This window comes from Diadema antillarum, unplaced genomic scaffold, assembly GCF_040938485.1.
Source record: "Diadema antillarum isolate AM-2024a unplaced genomic scaffold, OU_Dant_1.0 seq00000620_RagTag, whole genome shotgun sequence".
NCBI classification, from domain to species: domain Eukaryota; kingdom Metazoa; phylum Echinodermata; class Echinoidea; order Diadematoida; family Diadematidae; genus Diadema; species Diadema antillarum.
The window spans coordinates 1,181,868-1,198,423 of NW_027271543.1; the positions used below are offsets into that span (position 1 = coordinate 1,181,868).

General features: G+C 37.7%; 1 pseudogene; it reads right to left on the reverse strand.

The window, feature by feature from the left end:
* The window catches only part of LOC139736055 (proprotein convertase subtilisin/kexin type 5-like), an 89,338-nt pseudogene extending 75,877 nt beyond the window's left edge, over window positions 1-13,461 (reverse strand).
* Window positions 13,462-16,556: the final 3,095 nt, after the last annotated feature.

The window sequence follows — 16,556 nt, forward strand, 5'->3', positions numbered from 1 at the left end:
TTTTGGTGATTCAAGCAAGTTTAATAAAGAACTTTAGTATACTGGAATTGATGACAATAACTTAACTCAATTCTTCACTTGATGCATTCTACAATTCCAGACAGTAAATTCATTTTCCCTGTATGTTACACAGCATTTCAAATCATTTCATTGAATTGCAGAAATAATAAAATCTTGTGCCTTGCAGCAGTATGCTATTTCTCAACTGCAGAGACACATCGCTGCATACCAGTTGAGTTTATAAGGTTTCAGTTTTCCCTTCACCACCATCAAGAGTGCTTGTCTGATAACCTGCCAAAGGTGAGGTGATTACTCCTGACCTCAAACTTCATAAAAATGTGGAGTTTATCACTAGAGAACAGTCATTCTGTGCTCTCTTTTTTTCTTTTCTTTTTTTTTTGGGGGGGGGGGAGGGGCTCATCCAAGTCCCACATTCCCTGTTAACACCCAATTTATTTGCAACAAATGGAGAATTCAGTTATTGGCAGAGGAAGATCATTTTCTCCATCCTGATTGCAAACATACTAAAAATTTTCTACTACACATCTCATTTGTACTCCATGCATCTGTCTGTCTATCTATCTAGCTAGCTACATGTAGCTAAATACCTACCAATCTATCCAGTTTATATCCAGCTACCTATCCAATATATATCCAGCATACTCTAGTATCTCTAGCATCTTTTTGAGAGTAAAACTGGTGAACTGAAATCATGATGCCTTGTGCATCAGGTAATGTGCAAAAATACACCCTGATATGTACAATAAATCACATCCACTAAAAAACTTTGTATAGAATGTTTTGTGTCAATGGAAGAAGGGGAGGGGCAGAGTTCACCATACAATTTGATGATTAGGTGGGTGTAGATAGGACAATAGAATTTGGTCAGACAATATTAGGATCTAATAAAAACAGTAATGTCCAATTGTATTTAATTCTCATAACATTTCAAAATTGGTTTGTTGGCAAACTTCTTTTTCAACTTTATTCCTTTCTTCTTCTTTTATCAAATGACCAGTAAAGACTGGAATGTCCATTATCACACAGGGTTATATTACCATGACCCACAGTACACATTAAACCAGCAATTCACATCTGCTAAACAAATTCCACCATATTGCAGAACTAAACCGAAAATGCAGTCAAAACCTTGGATATTGCCATTTGCTAACAAATTGAGTTGTCATTTTCAGTTATCAATATGGACTTCTTTTCAAGATTCCAACTAATTTTTGGGTGTCAGTGTGTTGTGGGAGTTTCATTTGCCACCCTACAAACAAGGAGTGTATGGATGGGAAAACAAAAGCAGGTAGAAGAGAATATTCAACAGAACACTTTAACAAGGTATATAATGTATTTTATGCTAATACAGTATATCATCAATGTTGTGAAACAGGAAGGCTGCTTTCTTCTTCCAGCTGTACATGGGTGGTCTCATGGTTTTGTTTATTGGCACAGTTTCTGATACATATTTGCACAAGGTGACCAGAATAATAAGCTTCCACATGTTTAGAAAACATGGGAAACTGCATGTTTAGAAATAATTTCATGTGCAAATATTTGTATTATGTGATGTCACATACAATGTAATTCATCAGAGGACTCTGATTTACATTTTACACTAAAGTTTTCTTTTTCAATTCTTTATTTACATATAGTTTCCAATACTTTTCTAAGTGTCGTGTAAGATCAATTTGACATTGGAGAGAGCACAGCTGAGTGAACATTCATGAAATAGCCTCCATTCCAGCACAAAGAGCTTATGTTGTACAAACTGCTTTAAGTAACTGGTGGATATGGGTTTTAGAACTGAGTTGTGAATTGCAATGTATTAAAGAAATATGCTAAAGTGAACCTAAAAATATGCTATATGTGAAGTAGACAGATTTTTACATGCAGCATCTGATCACATAACATGTGCACTGAAAGGACTTAGTTTACAAAGAAAAACAAATCCTGAAAGGATGGAGATCATTTAGATAATTAGATAAAATTATAAACATTCATACAAACAAATGGCCAACATTAAGAATCAGTTAGATATATTAATGTATAGTCCATACTATTTGCAATTTAAGTTATGAAGGGCATTTCAACAAAATGTCACAAAAGCAGATGACAACATCCATTTTCTAATCCTCTTACAGTGCTTTCCAGTTCTGTTGCAAAATCCCTTGCCTTTACTGTACAGGTCTTGCTGTAACAGTCAAGTGAATGTACAGTGACATTGTTATTGTCCCATTCACATGAATGACTGGTTGCAGGAACCAACCAAGGATGGGGCGAATTTGAAGAAAGATGCCTTTGTTCATACATGAATAGAGGACTATTTGGGCATTTCCCTGCTAGACATAGGAAGGTCCCAATGTACAGGATATCATGTGTCAGCTTTGTTGTGTTCATCATCCCACAAGAAAAGCCTATATCAGTCACGTTTTTGTCTCAAATTTGCTCAAAAAGGAGCAAATGCGCAATTGTCATAAAACAACTTTAAACAACACAGAATGTACTCTTGGTGTTGCATGTATCTACAAGTAGCCTGCTCCTTTTCGATTTGGTTAGCATTTACTATGGTTGGATTTCAATAAAATATCTTACCCTGTTTGCTAAATACTGATAAAAACTGCCACTAAAGGCTACAGACTGTAAGATGAAGAGGAACTAAGTCAAATGTCTTGACCCTATGGGGGTGTTGCAAGAAAATTGAGCTGCAATCAATTGCAAATATCTATTGCAAACTTGTGCAATAGATAGATCTATTGCAACTTGCAATAAATCACGAGTTGCAGTTGCAAAAAGGGAGCTTGCAATTAATTGCAAGATGCAATGGATTGCAAATTAGCAATTAGTTGCAGGATTTGCAATAGATTTTGTGGAGTTACAATTGATTGCAACTTTTTTGCAACACTCCCTATGTCTTACAGTTTTCAATAAGTGCTGGGAAAGTGCACTATAGAAATACACCATGGTGTGATTCAGTTTTGTTTTCCATGGTAAATGAGCTAAAGAACAAAATGGTAAACACTGCCTTGTGCACTTCCTTTTAACTTCCATCGGTGAGGACCACACACCTCATAAAACTGGAATTTAAAAAAAAAGAAGAAGAAGATGTGATCAAAGAAAGAGAAATGGCATCATGACAGCAAGACTGGAGCAATTATTTCTCCAAGGGGTTAAATGTGAATTTCAATTCTTTAGTGACCTTCAAAACTTTCAAACATTTCAATTTTGAATGCAACACGTGACAGTGTAGGAGATGTATTGTCTAGATCTGTGACCGCTATTGACTGTTGTACTGCAATGACTGACTTACCAAGTACCACTGTCTGGACCAGAGAGGATCTGAGAAATTAAACATATTATATCCATTTCTCTTCACACGTTTTCTGGCAACCTGCTGCTCAAACCACTCCACCTGAAAATCAAAGCAGAAAAAGAAAACATCATTTCAAATGGTATGAATGCTTTGCATGACACTAAACAATGACATTGACTTGTACCATTCAATCTTTAATGCTCAGTCAGGTAAAATGTTCCTTTTCATCTATCAACCAATCAAGGCATACAAATGTAGTTTATTCAAAAGATGAAATTAGCTTTTTAAGATACTGCTATTCTTACTACCAAAATCTTGAAATCTAACCTTTCCTCTAATAATATCACAGGTTTAGTTCAAAACATACAAGTGATTTTCATACTTTTACTGCATTTTTTTTTTTTGTTTTGTTTGGTGGTCATTAATGTGCTTGCTAAAGAAAATATAAGCCATCCTTCAATGGGTTTAAGTTAAAGTATATTTTGTCATGTCAGACACTTTGCAACAACTTCATGACATACACTACTAGTACAACTGTATTAGAATTTTCACACCGTTGATTGCCTAAAACATGGACAACAGAAACAGCTATTGTATTCAAAACTTCAATTTTTCTTTTGATCAAATTAAAATATGACCCACAAATTTCTGGTTTGGTGATGTACTGTATTGAATCTAAACTGCAGAGAACTTTTATATTTCAACGGTGTGTACAGAACTGTGTATAGAACTGGATGTATTAAATAATTAGTTGCAAAAGACCTAATGTAAGCCACACATTCCCTTTTAGCTGTCAAGTGATGACTTGGTGTACATCTAGACCTATATGTAGTCAACCCTCATTTGCTCCATAAATGAATAATCACTACCAACAAATTATTTGTCTTCTCTAGTGCAATGCCGGTAAAGACGTCATTGGGCAGAGCGTGAACAAATAAATGATATTTGATCTCAAATATGGCATAATTTGATTTAGACAAAGGTATTTCAATTAGGATGGGGGATGGGGATGGGGGAATGAGTTTATACCCGAGGTAAAAGGTGCTTGGTCTGACATTTTCACAGGCCAAATTGGGCTAGTACATTGTACCTATATAGTCGTGAATGTACAATTGTATAGCCTACATAATATCTTTGTGATCTTAGTTGCCATGCCTACAGTAACTTAACCACAAATCTAATAATAACCTTGCATGGTACATGTACAAACATTGTCTACAAAATGTACGTATTCAAAACGTTTACAGATTATAATTGTTCATTATACATTGTATGATCAAAGAAGACTTTATAGACAGTGACCATACCTAGCACATGGCTCTAACTCAAAATGTATCATCATCATTCAGTTGACTTAAGTGAATGATCAGAAAATGATAAGTTAAGATAAAAAATGAAGTGGAGTTAAAAGAGAGTAGAGTACATGTAAAACAGAGTCTGACATTTATCAAAGAATAAAAAGGAATTTAATATATTTACACGTTTGAATAAAACAGAGATATATTTGTTAAACCACAAATCATGCAAAATATTAAACAAAGGTGATTTTGTTGCCCCACTGATCTGTTCACACAAATTTCATAAAACTAAATTTCCTTTCTTGAAGTAGAATAAAAAGTCATGCTGCATTATGTATTCAATAAAAGATGTGAAGCTTTAAAATGACTATGAATTGCTTTTTCATACCAATCCCCAATGGAAGCAGTAGGCCTACTTTCTGCAGCACTCTATACTACATGAAGCTCCTACTACTATGCTTTTTCACCTCATCAAGTTAGCCATGGTTCACCAGTATCATATCTTGTACCCTCCAGATATTTCCTCAGGGTCAATTCAGGACATTACAATAGCACATACTGAATGCAAGTACAATGTTCAACAGCTCTGTGACCTTTGAACCTGGATCTGCTTCAGTTTAAAAAATAAAAAATAAAAAATTATATATTAGATCTGTCATCCTTAGGACACAAAACACAGATGACATAAGTTTGAAGTTGATAGACAAAGGACTTTTTGAGTTAACCTCTACACAAGATTTGAGGAGCAGGAAATAAATCTGAATTCATACAGATACAGAAGGTGACCTGAGAGGATACCTGCATCACCTACAACATAAAAATGACAGAACATATTGTGACTAAAGACCACCGCACACTACACGACTTTGCCACAATCCATCAGTTTTGCCACCTGCCAACCAGAAGTGTGACGTCACCAGCCTTGCCGGTTTCCATTTCTGCGATTGGGTTTTAATGACAGTTGTGAAGATTTGACATGTCAAATTTTCGCGACCAGTCACCCAATCATGCTCCAGTTAATGTACTGATGCCAGTACAGTTGTAAGCTTAGCTACAGTTTGTGGTTTGACCTTAGTCGTGAGACCCAGCTTGCCTCCAGAATCGTGCAACTGGTCTGATCATGTACTGTAGTGTGGGGTATTCTTTAGACTACCAGTATGTATACCTGCAGAATGATTGTGGAAATATTGAAATATCGATATCACTGAAACAGACAGACAGACAGACAGCTATGAAAACATTAGAACTATGTATACAACCACATCTAAATAAAGCTGCTGGAAACAAACCTCTGGTTCATTAGCCAGATTGGTGTGCTCCCCCACACTATGCACGGTTGACCGCTTGGAGATGCTTGGATGTGAAAACAAATAATGATCTTCTAAGGCACCAATCTGGAGAGGAAAAAAACAACAACAGATTCCTATTACCCGTATCTAGGAAGCTTATACTTGTAAACTATGACAATGTGAATAAACAGCAGAAAAGGCATTATTGAAAACAACTGAGCACAGGTAACATCATTCACTATGGAGTAGCATACCGTATTTTAAAGGGTGTGTACAGTTCTGGTTGAGGTGAGGATTTAGCTTTTAACGTTTTGCGAGATATTCAGAAACCACTCTATGATATGTCAAAGAGCATGCAATTCTAAGGGGTATCAAAAGTTTATTTGATGAAAATCGGTTTTGAAATGGCCGAGGTATCCCAAACAAGGTGAAACAAAGAGATCCTAATAAAAGGCGTGGCCTGTCGCCTTTTATCATCATCACTTTGTTGGATATCTCTGCCATTTGAAAACCAATTTTCATCAAGTAAACGTTGAATCCTTCTTAAAATTACATGCTCTTTCATATTTCATAAGAGGTTTCTCATTATCTTACTTAGGGATGTTAAAAACATGAATCCCCACCTCAGCCAGTACTGTATAGTCCCTTTAAACTAAATGATCAGCTCAGCCAAATACATAATATATCAAACTCAAATCAAATTTACTTGATAGGATTCTCCCTGTAAAGGACTGGAAAATGCAAAAGTCACAAACTCTGTTCAAATGCCTTTGCAATCAAAAAGACAATCATTACAAATAACTCTCATCTCCCTTTGTATGTCAACTGTATATCACAGCATACAAATGACTTCATATCAGTACAAGATTTGCAGACAGGGGTTGCACTCAACTTTTTTTAAAACTAGCCAGGCGGACTACTTAGAATCAATTTTTGACACTGAAGCAATATTTTGGCTAGCCAGACGGACTAGTAACTTCAGAATTTTATGATTTCTAGCTAGTCCGACGTGATTTTGGGTGGCCAATGGCCAGCGGACCATCGCCAATTTCGAACCCTGCAGCATTGCTTTTATGTACAGGAAGTCCAACTTCCTGTCGACTACTGGGTACGTGTACTTCTATTGGTGTGTACTTTCTTCAGGTTTCACTTTTCTCCATTTCTATGATGTAATATAAAACCAGAAATTTTGTGCGCATGAAACTTTCGCGAATTTCACCAGTGGCCAAGATTTGCAAAAGGAAAATGCAAGCAAAAGTAGTTTTTTTTTTTTGTCTACACAATGCATTGAATATCAATAGCAATTTGCGAAAATTTTATGCTGGAAAAAAAGGTCATCGGCTCCAATACGTGTAAGTTTCATGCTGCAAAAAAAAGGCTGTCTGCTCCAATACGCGAAAGTTTCATGCCACAAACGTTTCTGGCTACACAGTACCTTCAATGCTATCACAGTGAACGTTCATGGGCAATTCCATGGGGTTGGGACTGAAATTGTGACATACAAGTTGAAAATTCAAGTTGGGTAAATTGAAATTTCCTTTTTCCCCCTGATTTGTTACTCCCATTCTTCAACATATTCCACTAGAAATCTGTTTATTACTTCGCACACTTTCAGTCAGCATGGGTATACAGGTATGGCAAAATACCTATGTTACACGGACTTCATTTGTTGACATCCTTCATCATTTTGTGTTCTGAAATGATAACAATGAACACATCCACGTTTTTTTCGTCCATAGCACATCAACATGTTATTTAACAGGCGCATGAGATCATTATTAGTAAGATTGTATGTTCTGATGTCAACTGCAAGCCACTTTTATTAACATGTTTTTTTCTACAAACCATTAACAATTTCAATCAAAGGTTTAACTTTTTCATCAAGAGTGATACAATGACAATATTCTTAAAAGCACAATTGAAGCAAGTGATTTGTATGGGTATTCAAGTAAAAACATGATTTTATTGTTATAATCAGGGGTTTTCAGACAACAACCTCGCCCACGGTGTACTACCTATGTTACACGGACAGTATGTCTTTGTAACATAGGTACACTACGACATATCAACTGATTTCCTTTATTGTGGTGTGAGATGTTAAAACCTACACATATAGACTTTATGTATGTTCCCACAAATAACACTATTGTAACAGTTCTTTGAAATTATATCTACTGCACACCTGTGGAACAATACCTATGTTACACAGACTTCAATTCTTTGTAACTCTGATATGAAAGAAGGCAGACTTAATCAGAAGAAGAAGAAGAAAGTGAAGCTTTACACAATTTGACCTAATATACACTAACAACATCATCAACTAGTTGTCAACTAAGAAAACTAATAAAGAGAAATCAGACAAGTCTTCTTGTCTTTTCCATGTTCTTTGTTTGAAATTAATTTCTGCTCTTTTGTCCAATGTCCATTTAGCCCTCGATTTTTGTTTTTCTTCTGTCCATTTTCCCTCTGTGCAGTTTTCTTCTTGTCTAGTTTGTTACATTCGCTCTTCTTGGGTGTTGCTTTGTCGGCTTCCTCTCTGTTTGTGGAGTGCTGTGGATGTGTCCTTTTCACTCTTTCATGTAGTTTAACACGTAGCGGTGGTAGAGGAGGAGCCATGGCAGATTCATAAAAAAAAACTGAACAAAAGGTGTAAAGAGAAATAGAATAAAAAAATTAAAAGAAAATTTTTGTCGGGGTTGACTATATATTCCTGTTGATGTATCTGTGTGTTTATGAATGGAATTAAATAATTTTAACAATTTTGCTTACATTTCTACCTCTTGGCATACCCATTAGCTAGAGTTCCATGTGTACCTCCCACCAAAATTGAAAAAAAAAATGGGTTGTGCTTAAAATGATGTAAATATTAATAATAATAATATAGCATGTAAAACATAGGAAAATATCATTTTCATACTCTATGCTAAAAACTTGTTTTCAGATGCAAGCTACACTGTAGGAAGGGCAGGTCGCTGCCCCCAGTGTCCTAGCTAAGGTTAGGGCTAGGGTCAGGGTTACGTTTACGGTTATGGTCCTTAATAGACTCCCAAAATAATACTAGGCCCTATTTTATATTCATCCCCCATCAAAATTGTCGCCCTCTTTTTGAATGATAGTGTAGAGCAATAATAGTCAAATTTTGATTGGGGTTCATAATTTTATTGAAGCCTTTCCTACCCACTACCTACCCAAACTGAATAGGACACTGGCATTTTAGCTTTGAGACTTCACAGTGGGTGAACATGGAATGGAAATGGTGAATCCTTGTGAAATGTTAGCAACTTCATCAGAGCATCTAACAGATCAGTGAAATCTTGGAAGGAAAACATTGACATTTTCGAAGTAAATCTGTTAAAGAGAAAGAATTTCACAGCTCCTAGTTCCCTCAATATCACCAGCAAAATAAGGCAAACTCTATTTCTCTAGTTCAGATGCAGTCTGGACATCTACGTTTTCTAACTAGTATATAGTGATTAATACTAACTCTAGCACGTCTACCTTGGTAGATACCTAATGACAAAAGGGTCCAAAAATTCACAATAGTCAGGAGGTAAAACAATTTTATATTGCAGTGAAGATACACTGATATACTTTTGTATGGTTTTCTAAGAGAGGAATATATGCCTCTTTTGCAGAGACCGGCATGGACAGAAAATTTGGCAATCAAAATTATGAACATGAACCTGTAACAAATATCTCAGTATGTGGGACTACAGTATCATCGTCCACAGTATTTTTGGCCAGTTCAGAGGTTAAGATGTCGTTTTTTTCCTCTAATAGAGTTACAGAATACGACAAATGTTATTATTTTCGTAAAATAGCGTAAAAGCTTACCAATTGACATCAGAAACATTAAAACTCCTGTACCTACGTTACATGGACAACGGCAGAAAAACAGATCTTGCGCTGTCCAGGTAGGTGTATATTGGCTGTGAGTAGTTTTTCTGCCATTGGGGGAGGACTGCCAGTGACATAAATACGATTGCTGAAGTTAGTAGCTCTTCTTTTTATCGCGAGACGCGTCTTTCCTTACCTACGTTACACGAAGAGGCCGGACATCGCACTGAAGTACAGTGATATGTTCCGTATTTTCTCGTTTATTTGGAGGATTTTGATGCTAATTTTTGGATAAGAATACTCCTGAAATATAAATCTCATTATAGAAATAAAGTTTCTAATTATATTATGATTGGAAGTGTATGTAAAACCATGCTATACCTATGTTACAACAAAAATTGCCATGGACATCGTTTGTAACATAGGTATGAGGTTGCTTGAAGATGCTCTGGTGTTCTTATTTTGTTACAAATGTTTATGTGCCTTACAGTCTTTGTAGAAGTCACCTTGCCTCTCTTAATGATGATATGCATAATGCTGAAAGGTTGTTTATTCCTGTTTTACATTGCCATGAAAATGGCATATATTTATGTCACAACATAAACCACAAAAAACCATGGGACATCATTAGTGAAACAGTCATAGACAAAATACATTTGTACACAGGCTTGTTTTTTTTTCATCAAATAATTCTTCACACATTTCTCTCCAAGAATAACTGCAAACCACGGACAATTATTTGATAAATTTTTCAGAATATGACTTTTATTCCCTACACAACATGAAAATCTAGAGAAGACCCAACCCAATGGAATGACCCTCATATACATGTTGAAATTGACTCTAATCAATACTTCAAGTATATCATGTTTGTACAATGTATGAATCAGGAAGGTGGAAATCACCTCCCTGGTACACAAAATGTATGAATACTGTTTAATCCACACTCAGATAAAAACAAACACTGCTAATTTATACAACTTTTGTAGATTCAAATGTTACAAGATTTTAGGGGAGGCTGCTAGTACTATAGCAAAATTTCTGATAATTGGGTACTGGTATTCAAAGTCGAGTATCCTGAAACTTAAAAGCCTGACACTCATGACAGAAATTTGTGATTTATTCTAGAACTACAAAATAATGTAGGCTAAAGGGGGTTTCACACCGAGCTTTACGTACTGTTGCGTTGAGTTGCGTAGTGTTGCGTAGTGACTACGCAACACTACGCATCTGTATGCTGTGAGTACGCAACTCTACGGAAGAGTACGCCGAGGTACGCAAAATACGTACGCGAGATGTACGCAAAAAATTAAACATGTTTAATTTTTTCGCGTACCCTCCGCGTAGAGCACTGATACGCAGGTTTTACGCAAGTCTACGCAACCCTACGCAACTGTGCGCCATTTATACGCAACAGTACGCGATCAAACCGCGTTCACACGAAGGCACTTTTTCGGCTCGCGTATGACTTGGCGTAGTGTTGCGTACTGTTACGTAGACATTTGCGTAGACTTGCGTAGACCTGGCGTACATTTACGTAGTGTTGCTTACAACTGCGTAAGCAATTATTCTTGGTGAAGATTTGGCATTCCAATGTGATCCATGTTTAAAAACTGCATGATATCATTCATCCCACTCGACTCTGAATGGCTGGTGAATGTATCTTCCTGTGCTCTTCGAGTCTTCATTATCTTTTGTAGGTCTAATGACTGCAAAAGGCCGAAAAGGAAGAGCAAATTGCTGTGGTAGGTGCGAGAGTTCTTCTCCTGCTCATTTTTACATACTTCTACTGATCAAGATGCAGACAATTTGCCAGCACTGTTTGAACTAATCTGGCAATGAAGCTCCAGCGGGAAGTTCCCTATGATAATCACCGAAGTAGAGGAAACAGAACGTGCTTCCAGCCTTATTTTAACTGACCAAGAAAAGGTACACGTTCTAATGGAGTGGGTTCAATAGCACCCGATGCTCTATGATAAGGCCCGTGAAGACTATAAAAAGGAGGCTAAGAAGCTGCTGTATCAATCATCAAAAAACCAAAAAAAATGGAGATTGGGGTAGAAGGTATGCTACAGTATAGTGATCAACCAGGCTAGCGCACGCAGACATGGGTGAAAACTCAACGAGACAAAGTTGGCAAGCTAGTAAAGATTTCTGGAGGAGCATCAGGGAGAATCAGTATAAAGACATGTTGTCTCCTCATGTTATTGGTGGCTTGAATGCCCAATAAGGTAGAGGAAGCTACTGCAATTGCAAGTGTCAATTAATCACACTGATCTAAATGATGGGTATCTCATCTTCCCATGGCACCATGAGGTAGTTCCTTTGTTCATTTTCTGCTCTGCTTGTGTTGCCACGCTATGTACAGTTGTTCCATGTCTGGCAGGTGGATGTTGTACGTACCTGAAGTTAATTCATGATAATGCTGCTGGTCATCTCGATCAAGTGAAGATTATTGCAAGTTTGAAGCTAGGTTCTAAAGATTTCCTGAAATTTGTATGTTATTGTGTAATTCTCGGTGCATGTCGTGTCAGGAGTTTATTGAACGCCTGTGGCTTCATTCACATGAAATTGAATAAATGAAGAAACATTGTCGGCATGCAGTGTTTTTCATCAGTTGTTCGTATTGCCCCTTGGTCGCCGCTGGATCCGAGATTTGGCCCACACACTTGTTAATTCGGATTCTTGCAACATCTTATTTTCTTCTCTTTTCTCATTTTTGCAAAACGTTCGTATTTATGGTAATGCGGTTTCTAGGACAGCTAAATGCTGGAGAACTGAAGGTACCAGCAATGGATTTAACCTCCCCACCACATCATGTTTGAACAGCAGGCAATTAGTGGAATAAGAGGAAGAAGGCTATGCTGAAGTAGCTTTGCAGTTACATTAATTTGTGCATACGCCCGCAGTTCGCAACTTCCCGCAACTGTAAGCAAGTCTACGCGGCCTGTATGCCCGACCTACGTTTATGTACGCAACTCTACGCCCGCTACACGCCGAATACGCTACGTTGATACGCGCTTCATACGCAACCATACGTAACCCTACGCTGAGACTACGAAAATCCTGCGCGGATCATCACAATTATTTTTCATGAGTACGCAGCCGATTTCGGCGTAGTCGCTACGCAACTCTACGCAACTCTACGCAAAGCTTGGTGTGAAACCCCCTGTAGGTAGATAACTTACTTGCAATTTACATCTGTAATATCATCACTGATACTGTCATTAATTTTGTAGTACCATATATTTTGACAGAAATTGCGGCTGTAGGGCCAGGCATTCTTTTTCAAAACAGATGGAAAATGCCTTAGGCACTGAACAATAATATTTATTTAAAAAAAAGAAAAGAAATGAGGGCAAAGTTGCAGTCTGGTCTTAATCAATAATCACTTATCTATCACTCAAATATCATCTCACAAAAAAAGAAAGAAAAAGGTACAGCTTGATGAATATGCCTTATCAATACAATTAAAATCTACAGAAGAAACTTGAAAGATGTGCTATATAAATTACCTCTCCATGATTTGTATAGCCATACTTGGCTGCAAGGCGGTCTGCTACACTCCTACCACCCCGAACGTGGACGGCAAATTCCTTAGTATAAACATTCCCCACATCTTCGCTACACAATATAGCCGGCAGCGCGATAGCCAAAGTTAGGAGTGTTCTGACAGCGAAGGCCATTTTCTTCAAGTAGATTTGTTAAGTCCCCTGACAGTACAAAGGCACCGCTTGCAGTTGCAGCAAGTCCTGACGATCTCTAAATATGTTTAAGTATTGCACCTACGCAAAAGTCGTCATTTGACGACGATCAAAATCCCGTCAAAAGCTCTTCACAAACTTTGCTTTGCTGACATCACATTGAACATGTTGAATAAGACAGGATGTTGGGTAAAAAGCGGAGATTCCAAAAATCGCTTTCAAGGAGGTTGAAGTGATCCGATCCGAGTCTAGCCCGTGTCACCTCTCCATAACTTCCCTCGATGTTTTCTTCTTCCTTTTTCAGTGACACTGATTTCCACCGAAGTTATATACCGAAGGACCAACTTCGTTTCCAAGAAAGCTTCGGCCGCCACAGAATTTCCAATTAATTAGCACCACACTATTCTTCAAGTGACAGGCTCCACAGCGGACGGTCGGGAAGGTTGAACACGCACTACTTTTGGTCCACTAGATATTGCAATTGCCCACCACCAGTGCACCACCACTCCGTGCTTGACTGTGTGCGTGACAGTGGTGTGGTTTCGCGTTATGCAGCCTTCCTTATGTGATGTGTGATGCAGCCAGTGTGAGGGAAGGATTCTCACGTAATGTTGTATTCAATAGAGAACGAGTTGTGATGTGGGACCTTTGACCTATTAGTATCCCGAATAAGATCGGAGCAAAGCCGTGGGGTACGGGTGTAAACAGTGGCCCCAGAACAATAGACCCGTTGGCACAATAGGTATCTGCGCCACCATTTCTCTCGTCGCCTCTGTGACATTCAGTCTCTGACTCAAGATTGTGAGTTTCTGACTCTCTCGAGCGGGAAGCGTGTCCATGGAAACTTGGGATGCGTCGCTCTATTCAGGTCTTCGGAGTTCGGCGCGGATGCAAGATAGACCTTCTACAAGTTGTTGTTGTTGCTGTTTTTCTGCACTGGAATACTTTTACTTCCAGTCCAGAGTTTACTCAAACGCGGACACTATCAAAAACTCGATAGAATGCCTAAAATTGCATCGACATGGATTTTGAGCTCTTCTACTTCCATGGTGGTGTCTGTCTGTATGTTTCAAACGCTGTATTTTCTGACTTATTGACTCAAAACACGTTCATTGACTAAAAAAAGGCCTAGCAATTAGCATATCATATCATACTGTGAATAAATCCTTCTTTTCTGCTTTCCTCTGTAGATCTGCACTATTTTTCACATGTCTGCTCTATTCAGATCGTGATTTAGTGACGCATTTTATGTCCATATGAGAGAGCAGTAAAGACATACGGCCAAGATATGGTAAAGAGGGAAAAGGGCATACACTTGGAAAATCGATCTGGCCGCAGGTATGGAGACACTCATATCAGGTTAGACAAATTGAACGTGTAGGCCCTATCATGTTTTTCTCATCTTAGTAATTCACACTTGTATTCAATCATTTATCAAACCTTACGTCATCAGTAATCAAATCGTTCATTAGAATTCAAAATGCCTGTAATGATCTCTTCATCATGTTTATAGTTTGTTTCCATTTATTCAGTCGTTTTTTTTGTTTTTTGTTTTAAATACGTAAATATGAGATGAACTAATGATTAATTAACGGCGGCTTGTAACTGTGCGGGGGCGGGGGGAGGGGGGTTGTTTGGGGGTTCCAACGAGTCCTGTTCCGGGGAAATGGGAGGTATGTTGTAGTGACCCAAACTCGATCATGGCCGTAGGCAAGTGGGAGGAAGGGTTTCACCCCCCCCCCCCTCCCCACACACACACACAACACACACACACACACACACACACACACACACTTTTTTTCTATACTGTTAGATTTCCAATATGTTAGATTTCCAATATCTTTGATCAGTAAATAAGAAAATCACACAGCAATCCCGGAATTTGTGGGAGGTTTCTATTGGATAATACATTTCTCGCTATTTCTGCGCTGTGAAACTGCACATTGCATCGTCGTGATATCTGTCACCATTCCATCTGCAGTGCCATTTATTTTGTAATTGCTGAGCGCTATACTATACATCTCCATTGACTGAGCACATCATACACAAAGACGCACACACGGAACACTGAGAGGTGACAGATATGCAACGGTTTGCCCATTCACATTTCCCTATAATTAATTATTTCCCACATTTTGATCAGTTAAAATTGTTCTAATATTCCACCAAGAGTGTGCACCAAATCTAAATTCAATTCTGAAAATGCTGAATCTCCCTCATATGGAATAAGGGGATACATGTACATAAATTCCCTTCCCACATCCCCGATGGCCCTCTCGGCTGAAGTGCTTATAGGTAATTTCAAATAATTTGATTAGTAAATGATAAAATCATGCAACAATAATTATAATGGAATATGTTTCAGGCTCTTTCTTTGAACTTAAAGTACATAGTCAACTTATCGTTTGGCTTGTTTGATTTACAATATTTCCTGTATAAATATTTCACCAAATGTGTGGCTAACTGGCTGATGAGATGATTATTCATCTTTTAACTTTTTATGAGATATATACTTGGTAACAACTCTATGAAATGTTAAACTCTAAGACCAATTCAAAGTTTATTCGATGAAAATTGGTGTTTTCTTTTTGTTCAAATGGCTGAGATATCCAAAAACAAAGTAAAACAAAGTGATGCTAATAAAAAGTATATCCCACCTTTAGGATAGCTTTGTTTTGGATATCTCAGCCATTTCATAACCAATTTTCATCAAATAAACTTTAAATTTCTCTTATATACTCTTTCATCATAAGAGGTTTCTCATTATCTCACAAAAAAGTTGAAAATCTGAAGCCAAATCTAAACCGAAACTATATAATCCCTTTGAATTTCCATGATTGTATAGGCTAAATAGTGCAAAAGCTCTCCTGCGGGATTGGGGTATTGATATCCCCCTCCCATGCACACCCTCTTCCGCTCCATCGCTGGGCTTACATTTTCGAATAACTTTGGTCGGTAAAAGATTACAAAATATCACGCTACTCTCTAAAAAAGAAAGAGTGAATTTTCACTCGATTTTCACTCCCCTTGGTAGTGACGTCAAGGATCACTAGAAGTGGAGTGAATTTCGAGTGAACAGAAATTTCACTCCAAAAGAGAGTGAAAAAAGACG